The sequence below is a fragment of the Nomascus leucogenys genome, chromosome 10 (genome assembly GCF_006542625.1).
Source record: "Nomascus leucogenys isolate Asia chromosome 10, Asia_NLE_v1, whole genome shotgun sequence".
Lineage (NCBI taxonomy): Eukaryota > Metazoa > Chordata > Mammalia > Primates > Hylobatidae > Nomascus > Nomascus leucogenys.
The window spans coordinates 10,698,356-10,712,858 of NC_044390.1; the positions used below are offsets into that span (position 1 = coordinate 10,698,356).

At 43.1% G+C, this 14,503-nt stretch overlaps 1 protein-coding gene and 1 pseudogene across 2 annotated transcripts in view; one reads left to right on the forward strand and one right to left on the reverse strand.

Moving 5' to 3' along the window:
* The window catches only part of LOC100592723, a 59,409-nt pseudogene extending 59,054 nt beyond the window's left edge, over positions 1-355 (reverse strand). The window contains exon 1 of the transcript XR_004031933.1: positions 301-355. The product of XR_004031933.1 is annotated as a keratin, type I cytoskeletal 19 pseudogene (transcript). The remainder of the gene's footprint in view (positions 1-300) is intronic.
* TMCC3 (transmembrane and coiled-coil domain family 3) overlaps positions 1-14,503 on the forward strand; it is a 304,767-nt gene that overhangs the window by 97,787 nt on the left and 192,477 nt on the right. The window lies entirely within an intron of this gene.

Consider the following 14,503-nt stretch of genomic DNA (forward strand, 5'->3'; position numbering starts at 1 on the left):
TAAAAGCCACGTAGGGATGATTTTCCCACTCTTTGCTCCAGAGAGGGTCCTTACCAACCTTTACACCTCTCCTGGGGTCCCTTTCCCTAGAATTCCTAGGAGTCCCCCAGTGGCTCCCCTGTGCTTAATTTCTGGGATTTGGAAAAGTTGCTGTTGAATAGGACTATTGCTATGCACAGACACACACACACACACACACACACACACACACACACACACACACACACACAACGTGGTTTCAGAAAGACGGAATTCAGGAGCCATGGGAAGCCGCTGCCATGGCTCCTTCCCGCGACTTACCGCCTCTGAAATGCTGCTGGTATTCGGGGAACAGCAGCTCTCTGTATTTTTCCATGCCCGATCTGAGTGATGAGGTCCCTCCCCTTTCCCTGGAGAGCGAAGGGATGGGAAGTTAGGGAAGTCGAAGGAGGGAGAGGAGGTGCAGTGATTTACCATTTGCTTTCTGAACAGTGTTCAAGATAAAACCATACATTGAGATGCAGAAAATGAACACATGTTCTTTAATTTTACTCCTAACGGCTAACTTCGTGTCTTAGTCCCTATCATGCATTAATGATAGCTGACATTTGTTGAGCTCTTACGTTTCTCATTAAACCCTCACAGCCTTGTAAGAAATTACTAGTACCCCTATTTTTACAAAAAGGAAACCACACCTGAGAAAGATGAATTTTCCCAAGGTGTCACAGCTAGTTATAGATGGCGCTTGGGTTTCAGCCCAGGCCCCACCACAGCGCTTTCCATTCAGTGGCGATGCTGGGCTGGCTCTGGGCTTTGCTATCTTTTTCTCCACGGTGCAAATGCTGCCTTCAATATGTTAAGACCATTTCATGGTTTGTATTTTGCATTGGTAAGGTCATTTAAATTGATTTTTTTGACATTCAGCTTTCTATGCTAGGAAGTTCATTTTATCTAATTTCTCTAGGCTCTGAAAAGGAAGAGCCTTCCTTTTCTGAGCAGAGCACAGAATGTTCAGAAGTCTGGGACATGCCAAGGAGAGCCCTGAAGGAGAATTTCTGGTGGAAGAAGCTTACTTAGGAGACCCTGCTTTTCCTTTTCTCCCCTCTGTGCTCCCTCCCTTTGATCCCTGCAACCACCCCCACTTCTCTGGTCCACCAGAGATTCTAATTCCCACCTATCTTTGTAGCCCAAACAAGATATGGCCTTTCTTAAGGCATATCTAATAAGTAAATTGACATTTTCAAAGGAATTTTTGCTCAAAGGCAGGGAAAACAATAAAAAGAGTTAATAACCAAAAAGTATTTTTAAACTTCATGTTTCTGTTCCTGAAACTATGAATTTTACTGAGCCGCCAACCTCTTCTCCTAAAAGTATTACACCATGGCTAGGTGTGGTAGCTCACACCTGTAATGCCAGAACTTTGAACTTTGGGAGGCTGAGGCAGGAGGAGCACTTGAGGCCACAAGTTTGACACCAGCTGGGGCAACATAGTGAGACCCCATCTTAAAAAAAAAAAAAAACTTAGCTCGTGTGGTGGCACGCACTTGTAGTCCTAGCTACTTAGAAGGCTGAGGCAGGAAGATCACTGTAGCTAGGAGCCCAAAGCCACAGTGAGCTGGGAATGCATCACTGCACTCCAGCCTGGGTAACAGAGTGAGACCCTGTCTAAAAAAAAAAAAAAAAAATTCCACTTATGCACTTGGTAGATGAGCAACCTCCTTTGCCTGTTTTGTAGATACCATCTTATTTTTTCAACACTCAAGAGCTAGTTTATTTACTACCCACTACTTTTTGAAACACAAACCTTTTTCTCCAGATAGGATCCCCTCACTCAGTTCTACTTTCCAGTCTGAGCTAGAGCGATGGTTTTAACACATGACCACAAATTCTCCACCATTTGAGAGATGGAGCCTAATTCTCTTCCCCTTGACATGGGCTATACTTGAAGACTCATTTCTAATTAATAGAAAGTTAAAGGAGTGATATCGCTAGACTTTGGAGACTAGATTGTAAAAGGCATTGTGGCTTCTATTTTGCCCTCTCTTAGATTACTAGCTCTTGGGGAAGCCACCTGCCATACGGCTTCACACTCAACCCTATGGAGAGGCCCACATGGCAAGGAAACTGAGGCTTTCTGCCAACAGCTATGTGAGTGGGGTATCTTGGAAGTAGATTGTGCAGCCCCAGTCAAGCCTTCAGATGAACACAGCCCGTGTTGGCATCTGAACTGCAAATCTGAGTGATCCTGAGCCAGAACAACCTACCTAAGCTGTCTCTGAATTCTTGACCCACAGAAACTTTGAGATAAAGGATATTTGTTGTTTTAGACCACTAATTTTTTGGGATAATTTGTTATGTAGCAACAGATACTCAATAGAAGATATGCACCTATTTTTCAAGTGACATTTGGGACAATGACTGTTATATGCTAGTTTTCAACTCTAATCCAGATTGTTCTTCTCTTGTTTAGGACCTTATGAGGTGGGTAAACTAAACTCTCAAAGCCTCAGTTTCTTCCTCTGTAAAATGGAGATAATAGATTCCCCCTCCGTGAGTTGTTGTTGTTGTTGTTGTTGAGACAGGGTCTTGCTCTGTCACCCAGGCTGGAGTGCAGTGACACAATCTCAGCTCACTGCATGTTCTGCCTCCCGGGTTCAAGTGATCCTCCCGCCTCAGCCTCCTGAGTAGCTGGGACTACCGGCGTGTACCACTGTGCCTGTCTAATTTTTGTATTTTTAGTAGAGATGTGGTTTCACCATGTTGGCCAGGCTGGTCTCAAACTCCTGACCTCAGGTGATCTGCCTGCCTTGACCTCCCAAAATGCTGTAATCAATGAGTTGTTATTAGTACTGGGTTCATAGTAGGCCACTCAATACATGGATAACTGTTAGTATTATTAATATATTTTCAACTAGCATAAGTCTTGTTTCATCTCACTTTTTCTGAATTCCTTCTTTTCTCACCTCCTTGAGAAGCCTGGTAAAGCACTTCTGTGACCCACTGGGCACAGGCCTCTGTTAGCTGTTGTGATAGAGTGCTTGTGGATCTCCCTGGTTGACAGGAAGCTCATGAGAATGGGGAGGAACATACTGTTTTTGTTTCCGTAGTGTCTAACACCAAATAAATGAATAAATGAATTATATAGCTCCTTCTGCTGTATTTGCACATGAGCTGTTTTTGGCATTTAGTGTTATTAAAATGGTTAACTCTTATCTCCAGCCAAAGAAGATGTGCATTAAAAAACAAAAATGCATTGGAGAGTCTGTTGTTCATTTTGTTCTCTGTCTTTCCAGCCCGGAAAATCTATGATTTTACTGTCAATTTGTGTAAGCAGACAATAGTTCTCACTTCCATATATATATTTTTTTTTACCATATAGGGCCCACTTTAGCATATAAGGGCCATTTCAGGGAAAATGTTGCTGTGAGAACCTCTTTGCAATAGCTGAATATAAGTTGTTTATTCAAGAAATTTTAATTTTAAAATTATAATAAACATTATTTATTGAACACAAATTCTCAGATGGAGGGTATTAGACATTTTTCTCTAGTGTTGGAAGGCAGCATAGAACAGGCAAAGGGAATGGAGTTGTTTCTGACTTAAGAGCAAATCCAGATTCCAGAATTTACAAGCTATATAGCTGCCCAGCTGTGGCCCCAGGTGTTTCTTCCTTGAGTGTCCATTTGCTCCACTCCATGTGGATGACAATGAATAACATCAGAGAATACTCCTCACCCTGCCCTCTCCCTGCCCAGGCTTCCATGAATCTTTTCATCCTCTGTTCCCTCTCTTTGGTGTCTGTGTATTCACCAGATGTTTAATAGGTATTTACCATATGTCAAGCAATGCTGGGCACAGGGCTGTACCAACGAACAAGACCTGGTCCTATTCCCTGAGGGCTCCCTGAGGGCTGACAAGCTGGGATCAGCACATGAGTTGAGTGGGTAGCAGGCAGCTCTTTAACATGGCATTATGGGGTTAAATTTCTCCTAGCACGAATTCTGGGTCAGATTGAGCCCCTGGTGATTGTCTCTTTCCAGTTGGTAGGCTCGGATGCTGTGGAGTAGTCCAGTGTGGGGTTTACTCTCAGTTTTGCTTTGCTAAGGGAAATCTGGGACTTGTTATTCTGTGGTTACATCATTAATTAGTGATACTTGCAGCAGTAAACATCATGTCAGCTAAAATTAGTAATTCTGCTACCTCTTCTGCTGAAGCTAAATGGGAGGGAGAGCCGGATCTGGTGGGATGTGCGCCCACCATTCCCAAACCAAAGGCAAAAGGACGTTCAGCAAGGTTTAGCAGGGAAGAAAGACTGTGCTCAGGTGCACACGCGAACTGGGCAGGAGAGCTCTTGAAACAGGAAAAAGACAACTTGTTCATGTTGCTCAATGTTTTTCCTGGTAATCCTTGACAAAATTCATGCAGTTCATCTATCCATACACAATGAGTGCCTGCTATATATCGGGAGTAATACAGAAGTAAAAGAAAGTGCTCGCAAGAAATCTGTGATCTAATTAAAAAGATAGATTATAGTATTATAGATTTTTAAAAAATATTAGCATCCGTTGTTGGTAAAGGGAAAAGGAGATGAACATCTTTAAACACTGATGCTGGGAGTATTAATTGATGCAGTTGTTCTAGAGATCAATTTAGCAATACTTACAAATGCTGTAATTTGTATTCCAATTTGTCAAGCAAGTCCACTTGTGGGAATCTATCTGGAGAAACTAATAATGGAAATGTGCATAAACACGCAAGAATGTTTATTGTTATTTTTTATGGTAGCCAAGAAGAAAAGGAAACAAGTGAAATGTCCCATAATGTGATGTTATTGACAACCTTGTCTAGCTGTACAATGGAATGCAATGCAGCCTCGAAACAATGCATTTTAGAAGAGAGTTAAGTGACCTATGAAATATTAATGCCACACTGTTAAATGAAAAGAGTAGATCACAAATCAGTAAGAATCGCATGACTCCAATTTTGTATAATATGTGCATAAAAACAATGTCAACAGTGGCTATTTCTAGGCTCTTTGAATCTTCAAATTTGTGTTGGTTGTGGATTCCCAAATTTTCTACAGTGAACACATATTGCCTTTGTAGTTATAAAAAGCCATTGACAATAGAACATAATAAAAATGCAGTTTGGCTAAAGGCCTCGGCCAAGTGCGTGAGAGCCCAAGAGTGGAGCTCAGCGGAAACGAGACCGTTCTTTTTCTCATATGTGCATGTGTGCATTATTTCATTCAACAAATACCTGTTGTGTTTGCAGGCATATGTTAATCCACGCATCACACAACCATGGAGCACTTACCATTGCCAGAGTCTGTGCTGAGGGCTGTAGGTACAGAAGCCTCAGCTCCACAGATGAGGAGCTGATTGTCATGGAGTGTCTATTCTGTTGGAAAGAAAGACAAGCAGATAAACAAACAAGAGAATTGTAGATAGTACCAAATGTTTTGAGGAACATAGCCAGGGTATTTTAATAGAGAGTGACTGGGTGGTCAGGGGTGATCTCTGAGGAGTTCACAGCTATGGAAAGCCCAGGAAGAAAAAAACATATGAAAATGCCCTAAAGTAGGAACAAGCTTGGCTTTTGAAGGAGAAAGAAAGTAAGTCAAGTGTGTCTAGAGCCTGAGGGAGTGAGGCTCCCTCCTACATCTCTAACCCGATCATGTGTCTTGCTCCCCCAGGCTACCTACAGCCCCCATATAGTGTTATTATCAGGATTAAGTGAGATAATACACAGTGCCTGACAAATTAAACCAGCCTTAAACATTTTTGTGAGGTAATCAGGAAAAGTGGAGCACAAACGGGTTATTTGGCTGTATCAAGGATTTATTATCAATTTTTTAGGCATTATGACGTTTGAATGTTTATGTTAAACGAAGGTCCTTATCTTTAAGAGATACATGTTAAAGTACTCGTGGATAAAATGTTATAATGTTCGGGACTGACTTCAAAATTACCCATGGGGAGGGAGGCAGTGGCTTGGGGGATGACCTTAAGTTAATGATTAATAAAGCTGTACTCTGGTTACATGGAATCCATTTTAATATTCTCTCTTTTGTATGTTAGAAATTTTTATGATAAGAAGTTTGAAGTTCGCACATCAATAAAAGTTTGGTGGAAGATGAGCCCACAGTAAATATCTCTTAAGTCTTCTTACTTCTGGAGATGCAAACCGACACGCAAACTCCCTCTTCTGTGACGTTCACTATTCTGCCTTCCTCGGATGTTAAGCTTCCTTGCAGAGGCTATTTTGAGGAGTGTGTCAATGCATGGGGCCGTCTGTCATGAAGGAGTGGCCGAGCGTTTTGCTGTCACAGCAGCAGAGGATGTTTTACTTAATGACTTTTAAATTATGCTTTGCATTTTCTAAGATAATGTCTTCTGTGGGGAATAAGCTCACTGGATAGCACAGTTTGCTTTTAAATTGGGTCCAAGGCTTTCCAAAACATTAGATTAGAGTCTCACCTAAACTGTCTTTCAGGAAAGGCAAAGGATATGTATAGGGGAAGAAAGGCAGTAGGCCGAGAAACATGAATGGCCTCACTTTTCTTTCAGCCTTCTCGTTAACAAGCTATATGGCTTTGGACATGTCATTTAGCTTTTCTGAGCTTCAGTTTCCACATGTAAGGAATAAGAGAATTGGGCTAATTTCTCTGGTCCTTTCCAATTCTAAAAATCTCCTTTTTACTGAAAACTTTCTCACTAAATGTATTCGTGTTCACTTGAGAAAATCAGCAACATGTGGAAAAGGCAAAGACAGAAACAAAAATCACCTTCGCTCTACCACACAGAAGATAAGCATTTTCAGTACCTGTATATGTTATTCTTCTTAAGAATCAAATTCACGCAACATATTTTGTTGAACAACTAATCGGTAGGTTGCATCAACCATTGAAGGAACGTAAAGATGAGCAGATGTGGTCTCTTCCCTCAGGAGCTGGTAATTTTATGGCCAGCACCGTTTCCTGCTGCTTTGCATAAGGGGCACTCCCCATGAGAGAGAACCTTGCGTCCGGCACTACACTCTGCTGAGTTTTAATGCTGTTTGCATTGTTATTACAGTCGTATTTGAAAACTTTTTTTGAATATTATTTCTTCCGATTATGTGCAGAGGTAGAGCTCTTATGGGCAGGCTAATGAGTAAAGGGTAGAATTTTTCAAGAAAAGCAACAGATGCTCTTAAACCAGACTTTCTTTATTATATTCATTTTCATTGGCTGCCTGCCTCTAACATATCAGCACTGATGTGGAGAAGCAACTTGTCTGCTTTGAATTTCACCTGCTGCCCTTGGGCCACACACAGCCTCCTCTGATGAAGGCCTAATGGGCAATGCTGCAGTCCCGGAGCTGGAAGGCCAGCAGAGGAGGAGAAGGCTTTAGGTGCAATGGGGGGAATCTGGAAGCTAGCTCTCCTTCCCTGGGACAATTCACTTTGCAACAGGAGGCAGCAAGAAAACCTAGAAATCTGGCAAAAGTGGTGAAAGAGCACTGAGAGGAGGGAGGAGAGAGGGAAGGGTGGGGATGTGGAGAGACCAACTTATTTGGCTGAAATGTGCATATATTTGGCTGAAATGTGCATTCAGCATGTCAGGGCTGCCGTATTACTCATGAAGCTCTTATGTGTCTTTTTCCATGCCAGTTTCAAAGAGGAGGTGTGTGATCCGAGCCTGGCAGAGTGCCCTGCTTACACAGCACCACGCCAGTACCCTACCCTCACTTCAAGGGAATCTGGGTCTGTAGCCACAGCAGTCAAGAGCGGGGATTTTGCATTATTCTCACCTTCCCTGAATGTAGCATTCTTGTACCCGCTCCAAGCAAATGGAAGATCAGTTCAAATAGTAAATGTTGTATTTAATTTTTCTATCCCAAACTTTGGGTATGTCTTTGAGTTTAGCATAAATGAATGTTTGCCATCATTCCATTATTTGAAAAAGTTCCTTAGTGCCCCCTCCCTCCCCTCTACAAATGGAATTTGCCTTCCAAGGTGCAGGAAAGAGACATGAAAGAAGAAATAAATATTTTTGATGGCATGCATTTGAGAATTTCCTAGTTCTCAAGGAATTCAGGCCTGACCATAACTTATTGGGTGTCTTCCAGAAAGGCAGTTAGAAACAAAGAATATGTGGAGAAGGAAATTCAAGTCCCAAAACACAAATGGACATTGGAAAATCTGCCTTCCTCCTGTTTTTTTTTTTGTTTGTTTGTTTGAGATGGAGTTTCGCTCTTGTTGCCCAGGCTGGAGTGCAATAGCATGATCTCAGCTGGCTGCAACCTGAGTCTCCCGGGTTCAAGCAATTCTCCTGCCCCAGCCTCCCAAGTGGCTGGGATTACAGGCGCCCACCACTACGCCCAGCTAATTTTATATTTTTAGTAGAGATGGGGTTTCACCATGTTGGCCAGGCTAGTCATGAACTCCTGACCTCAGGTGATCCACCTGTCTCGGCCTCCCAAAGTGCTAGGTTTGCAGGTGGGAGCCACCGCTCCCAGCCACCCTTCCTTTTAAGAGGGACACAGACAACAGGGAGCATGGGAACTTTGGTGGTGTTCATCCTGGAAGGGAAAGTTCTGGAATAACACTTGGTCATCTTCAGATACTTGGAGGCTGTCACATGGAGGAGGAATTAAACTTTCTCTGCACATGATGTAAAAGTGTTGAACTGATTTATTAGTGTGTGAAAACAACAGACAGATTTTTCTTTAGGAAACATTTATAGGGTGATACACAAAGATGGAAGATCTTTCCAGAGAGAACTAGAAAGTTTCTAGTCCCTTTAGGCAAAAATTAGGAGACTGCTTCCCCCCCGCCGCCCCTGTCCCACCTCCTGCCCACTGACTCCACCCTCCTCTTGCTTGCTGCCCTCTTACCACATATCTTTCTTCCAGTTCCCCAAAGGAACCAAACCTTTTCTACATCATTACCTCTGTGTGGAGGTTACCCCCACCCACCCTTTCAACATGCTAAAGTTTGTTTTCCTTTAGGTTTCAGTTTAATTGTTACATCCTCTTATCTGTATGTCTTTACTGGCCCCTTACCTAAAGACGGTCTTACTGTGAAACCATGCCATAACATCTCATATTTTTCCTTTACAACACTTACCAAATTGGGCCGGGCATGGTGGCTCACACCTATAATCCCAGCATTTTGGGAGGCCGATGCAGGCAGATTGCTGGAGGTCAGGTGTTCCAGACCAACCTGGCCAACCTGGTAAAACCCCGTCTCTACTAGAAATACGAAGAATTAGCCGGGCGTGGTGGCACATGACTGTAGTACCAGCTACTCAGGAGGCTGAGGCAGGAGAATCGCTTGGACCTGGGAAGCAGAGGTTGCAGTGAGCCAAGATTGCATCACTGCACTGCAGCCTGGGCAACAGAGCAAGACTCCATCTCAAAACAAACAAAACCACTTACCAAATTGATGCATATAGACACACACACACATATATAATATGTATATCAGATATATGCACACAGTATGCTTACATATATGTAAAACAACACAAATATACACAAATATAATTTGTGTAACCATTTGTTTAATGTATGTTTCACCACTGGAAGGTTTGCAGGAAATACCATGCCTGTTTTATTCATTCCTTCTTCTGTTGTATACAGTGCTCGGAATGTAGTAGATGCTCAATAAATGTGTCAAATGGCTGGATGAATTAGCAATATTCGTGCACCAAAGTATCATGATTTGTGTTACTCTAAGAGTGGGACGTGAACCACTAGAGATGACTTTAGATGTGACCTGAGTCTAGCACTAGATAATATTGTATCACCCTGAGTGAAAGTACTTTTATTTTCAATTTACTTTCAATCCCTCTGATGTTATTAAAGAGAAAAGCATGGTTTGATGACGGTCTTTAATCATTGCTGACCACTTGCCAGCCCCCCTGGTCTACACAGTGAGATCAGGCCTCAGCCAGCAACGCTGTCTAACTGGACTTTAATAACATGTTTTGTTTCTATTGCATTATTCATAGGTTACCTTTTATTTGTGACACATGATATTGATTTTTCTTTTATGGAAGTGACACGAAGTCTCCTTTTAAAACAAAACTATATAAGTAAAAATGTGAGTATATTTAAGAGAAATATTAAGGAAATAGTACAGTTATGATATATTGGTGGTTCTTGAATTACTGAAATTTTGGTTTTTGAAGTGTTTGAAGTTTTGGAACTACCTAGAAGGTCACTAGAGTCCAAGATGCACTCCTGAGTCCATCCTCAAACTAGTGCAGGACCATGACAAAGTAAATGCAATGAAGCGAGTTTCTCCCAAAGCTAAGTTGATTCATTGTCGTTCTGATAGCATGTTCTTTTTTGAGATTAAAGTATCTTTTCCCCAAATAGATGATGATTTTTAAAAATTGCCCCCAAATCTGGCTGGGCATGGTGGCTCACGCCTGTAATCCCAGCACTTTGGGAGGTTGAGGTGGGTGGATCACTGGAGGTCAGGAGTTCGAGACCAGCCTGGCCAACATGGTGAAACCCCGTCTCTACTAAAAATACAAAAATTAGCCAGGCGTGGTGGTGTGTGCCTGTAATCCCAGCTACTTGGGAGGTTGAGGCAGGAGAATCTCTTGAACCTGGGAGGCGGAGGTTGCAGTGAACCAAGATTGCTCCATTGCACTCCAGCCTGGCAATAGAATGAGACTCCATCCCAAAAAAAAAAAAAAAAAAAAGTTGCCAGTAAAATCTTGTCTGCCTCCTGTGTGAATAATATGAGAGCAGTTGGTCCCACTCTTTCGTGTGTGTGTGTGTGTGTGTGTTGGTCCCCAGTGCAAATGCAGATGTGTCATGCATACTACCCTAAAGTAAAAAGCATTTGTGTGTTGTTTTCCCTTTATTTCAAATAGGGATTACAAGTATCATATTTATAAAAAAAAAGAGATTGTGAAAATAATTTCTAGATATGGTGAGCACTGTATAAGGGGTGTCATAGGAGAACGAGATGGTTGGGGGAGTAGAGGGTACTAGGGGGAGGGTGTTTCTGTAGTAGCTTCTTCCATTGGAGACAAGATAGGGATGGGAGGGATCTGAGGGCAGTGGCTCCTAGAGGGCAGGATGAGCATTTGGAAGGCAGCAGCCTCCCCATTTTCTGAGATAGGTGGTGTCAGAGATTGGGCAAGGAGGAGAACAGGGGTTGGCAGAGGAGAGATAGGCGGGTCATCTGTGGAGGGATCCACACTTCAAGTGCTGCTGGACACAGGGAGGCTCCTGTGCCCCAGGCATCAGCCTGGAAACAAGTTAGCCTGTTGCAACATTGTCGTAACTGCTGCCTTTCTCGCTGTTTGTGTCTGTGCCGAGTTTGTTTTGCTTATAGAACCCAAACCTACGGCTAGGACTCTTAGGTCCCCATTAGAAATTTAGCAGAAATCATAAGACCAGAGAGATTATGGCCTTACTGATTGTATCAGTTTCGGCAACTGCCTAATTAGAAACATCAAAAGAACCAGACCTTTAAAACGACTTATACGTGTTATAACCCATGATCAGCCTTTGGCTTCTCATTTGAAGCTGCTGCCTGTGGTGACATCATAGTTAGATACTTACTGTATCTAACTGATACATAGCAGGGACCATGATTTTCTCTCAGACTTAAACCATGGTCAGCAGAACTATATTTTGCTTTGAAAATCAGAACTCTTTCAAGGTAACATGCTTCAAGAGGAGTGCTCTTCTCCCCTCCCTAAAATCCAGATGTTATACTGAGAAGTTAAAACAATTGGAAACTGAAAAGCCTAACTGCAAGTCGTCTTCTCTGCTGTTAAGCAGTCAGCATTCACCTACAATGGTCTTTCTCTGTTTTTGCTATTAGTATCATTTATCACCATCCAAGCAAGCTGGTTGTCCATAGTGTACATGTGTGTTTATGCGTGTGTGTATGTGTGCTCCTGAGTATCTAAGTCATTGGCTCCTGCGGATCACGAGGTCAGGAGATCAAGACTATCCTGGCTAACACGGTGAAACCCCGTCTACTAAAAATACAAAAAATTAGCCGGGCATAGTGGCGGGCGCCTGTAGTTCCAGCTACGCGGGGAGGCTGAGGCAGGAGAATGGCGTGAACCCCGGGGGGTGGAGCCTGCAGTGAGCCGAGATTGCACCACTGCACTCCAGCCTGGGTGAAAGAGCGAGACTCCGTCTCAAAAAAAAAATCTGGGCCATATAATCAAAGGTCAATATCTTTGACTCATCAAATACTCAGTGGATGTTTATGGAGCAACTGTCATTTGTCAGCATGATGGGAGGCTGCCATATGAATGGTTTGGCTCCATGTCTACTCATGCATACAACTCACAATTATCACAGTATCTTGTAAATTAAAGTGAAAGAAGTGTGATAAGAAAGAGATCAATAGCAGGGTCAGACGCGGTGGCTCACGCCTGTAATCCCAGCACTTTGGGAGGCTGAGATGGGCGGATCACAAGATCAGGAGTTCGAGACCATTCTGCCAGATGTGGTGAAACCCCGTCTCTACTAAAAATATGAAAAAAAAATTAGCCGGGTGTGGTGGCGGGTGCCTGTAGTCCCAGGTACTCAGGAGGCTGAGGCAGGAGAATGGCGTGAACCCAGGAGAAGGAGCTTGTAGTGAGCCGAGATCGCGCCACTGCACTCCAGCCTGGGCGACAGAGCGAGACTCTGTCTAAAAAAAAAAAGAGATCAATAGCCAGGCATGGTGGTGCACACCTGGAATGCCAGCTAATGGGGAGGCTGAGGCAGGAGAGTAGCTTGAACCTGGGAGGTGGAGGTTGCAGTGAGCCGAGATTATGCCACTGCACTCCAGCCTGGGTGACAGGGTGAGACTTCATCTAAAAAAAAAATGGCAAAGATCAATAAAATACTTGAGGACTGCAGAGTAAGAAACATTTAATTCTAGGTGGAGAAATTAAGGAAAGCCTTGTTGAAGAGGCCTTTGATTTGGGCTCCAAGAGATGGTATGCATTGTGAGGGAGAGGGTAAGGATATATCAGCTTGAAGTAACAAAAGGATGAGCAAAGAGATGGGAAAATATTTTGTTTGGGGCATGGTGCCCTATGAAGCAGATCCCTAGATGATCACACAGTCCCTGGATAATAGCATTGGTAAGGAATGCCTTTACACTTTCTGTGCAGGGAATGCTGCACAATAGTGGCCGAAGATGATACTGATGGACGTTTGTGAATGCCACAGGGCAGTGGGAGAAAGCCAGGAGGCATTGCAGACGGACAGCTAAGAGAAGAGTTCAGATCTAATCTATGTTTATCACTTAATAGATGTCTTTGTAAAAAAGATTACAGCAGATGCATACTTTTCTTTATATCTTGGTATTTGCGAAAAATGTTTAAAAACATACAAACTATTTGACAAATGACCAAATGACTAATATTACATGCAGCAGGGACTATGATTTTCTCTCAGACTTAAACCATGGTCAGCAGAACTATATTTTGCTTTTGAAAATCAGAACTCTTTCAAGGTAACATGCTTCAAGAGGAGTGATCTTCTCCCCTCCCTAAAATCCAGATATTATACTTAGAAGTTAAAAACAATTGGAAACTGAAAAGTCTAATTGCAAGCCGCCTTCTCTGCTGTTAAGCAGTCAGCGTTCACCTACAATGGTCTTCTTTGCTTTTGCCAGCAGATGGTGACAGTGCTGCCTGTGCAGTTTACTTAAGTCTCTTGTTATTTATTTATTATTTAAATAATACCTCTCTCTCTCTCTCTCAACAGAGTCTTGCTCTGTTGCGCAGGCTGGAGTGCAGTGGTGGGATCTCATCTCACTGCAACTTCCACCTCCTGGGTTCAAGCGATTGTCCTGCCTCAGGCTCCCAAGTAGCTGGGATTACAGGCACCTGCCACCACACTCCGCTAATTTTTTTCTATTTTTAGTAGACACAGGGTTTCACCATGTTGGCCAGGCTGGTTTTGAACTCCTGACCTCAAGTGACCCGCCCACCTTGTACAAATACATATGTATAATAGGAAGAATTAGAAAACAGATAAGCACAAAGGGAGTTGGGGGGTGGGGGTTGGAATAGTATAATCCCACCATCTGTAGATAATCACTGCTGAAGTTCAGGCATACTACAGCCTTTGTGGTAAACTGACCTAAGCCAGTGTAGTGGTTCACAGCTAATAGGTTATTTATGGTTGATACCAGGAGCCTCTAGTGATGACCAATCTCTACTCTACAACCTCTCTAAGGGTGAAAGGAGAAAGCAAGAGCAGCTCTCAAACCAATCCTGCTACAGGGACAAACATGCATGAACAAGCAGGCACACAGCCTGTGCTGTAAACTGCTGAAGAGGCCCAAGCTCCCAGCTTTCAGCCGCTTAGACAAACACCTTGCATGAAAGGCTGTACTGTGGCCTGTGCAGCAGCAACATTGTAGCCATAGCATTGAGCTAACTTTACGTAGAGTCGCGCAGGCCACAGAATCCTCCGTAACGTAAGACTAGAGGGAATGGAGGCTGCTGGCGTTGCTGAATTCTCACACTCTGGTCATAAGAAGGCAGAGTGGCCTGTAC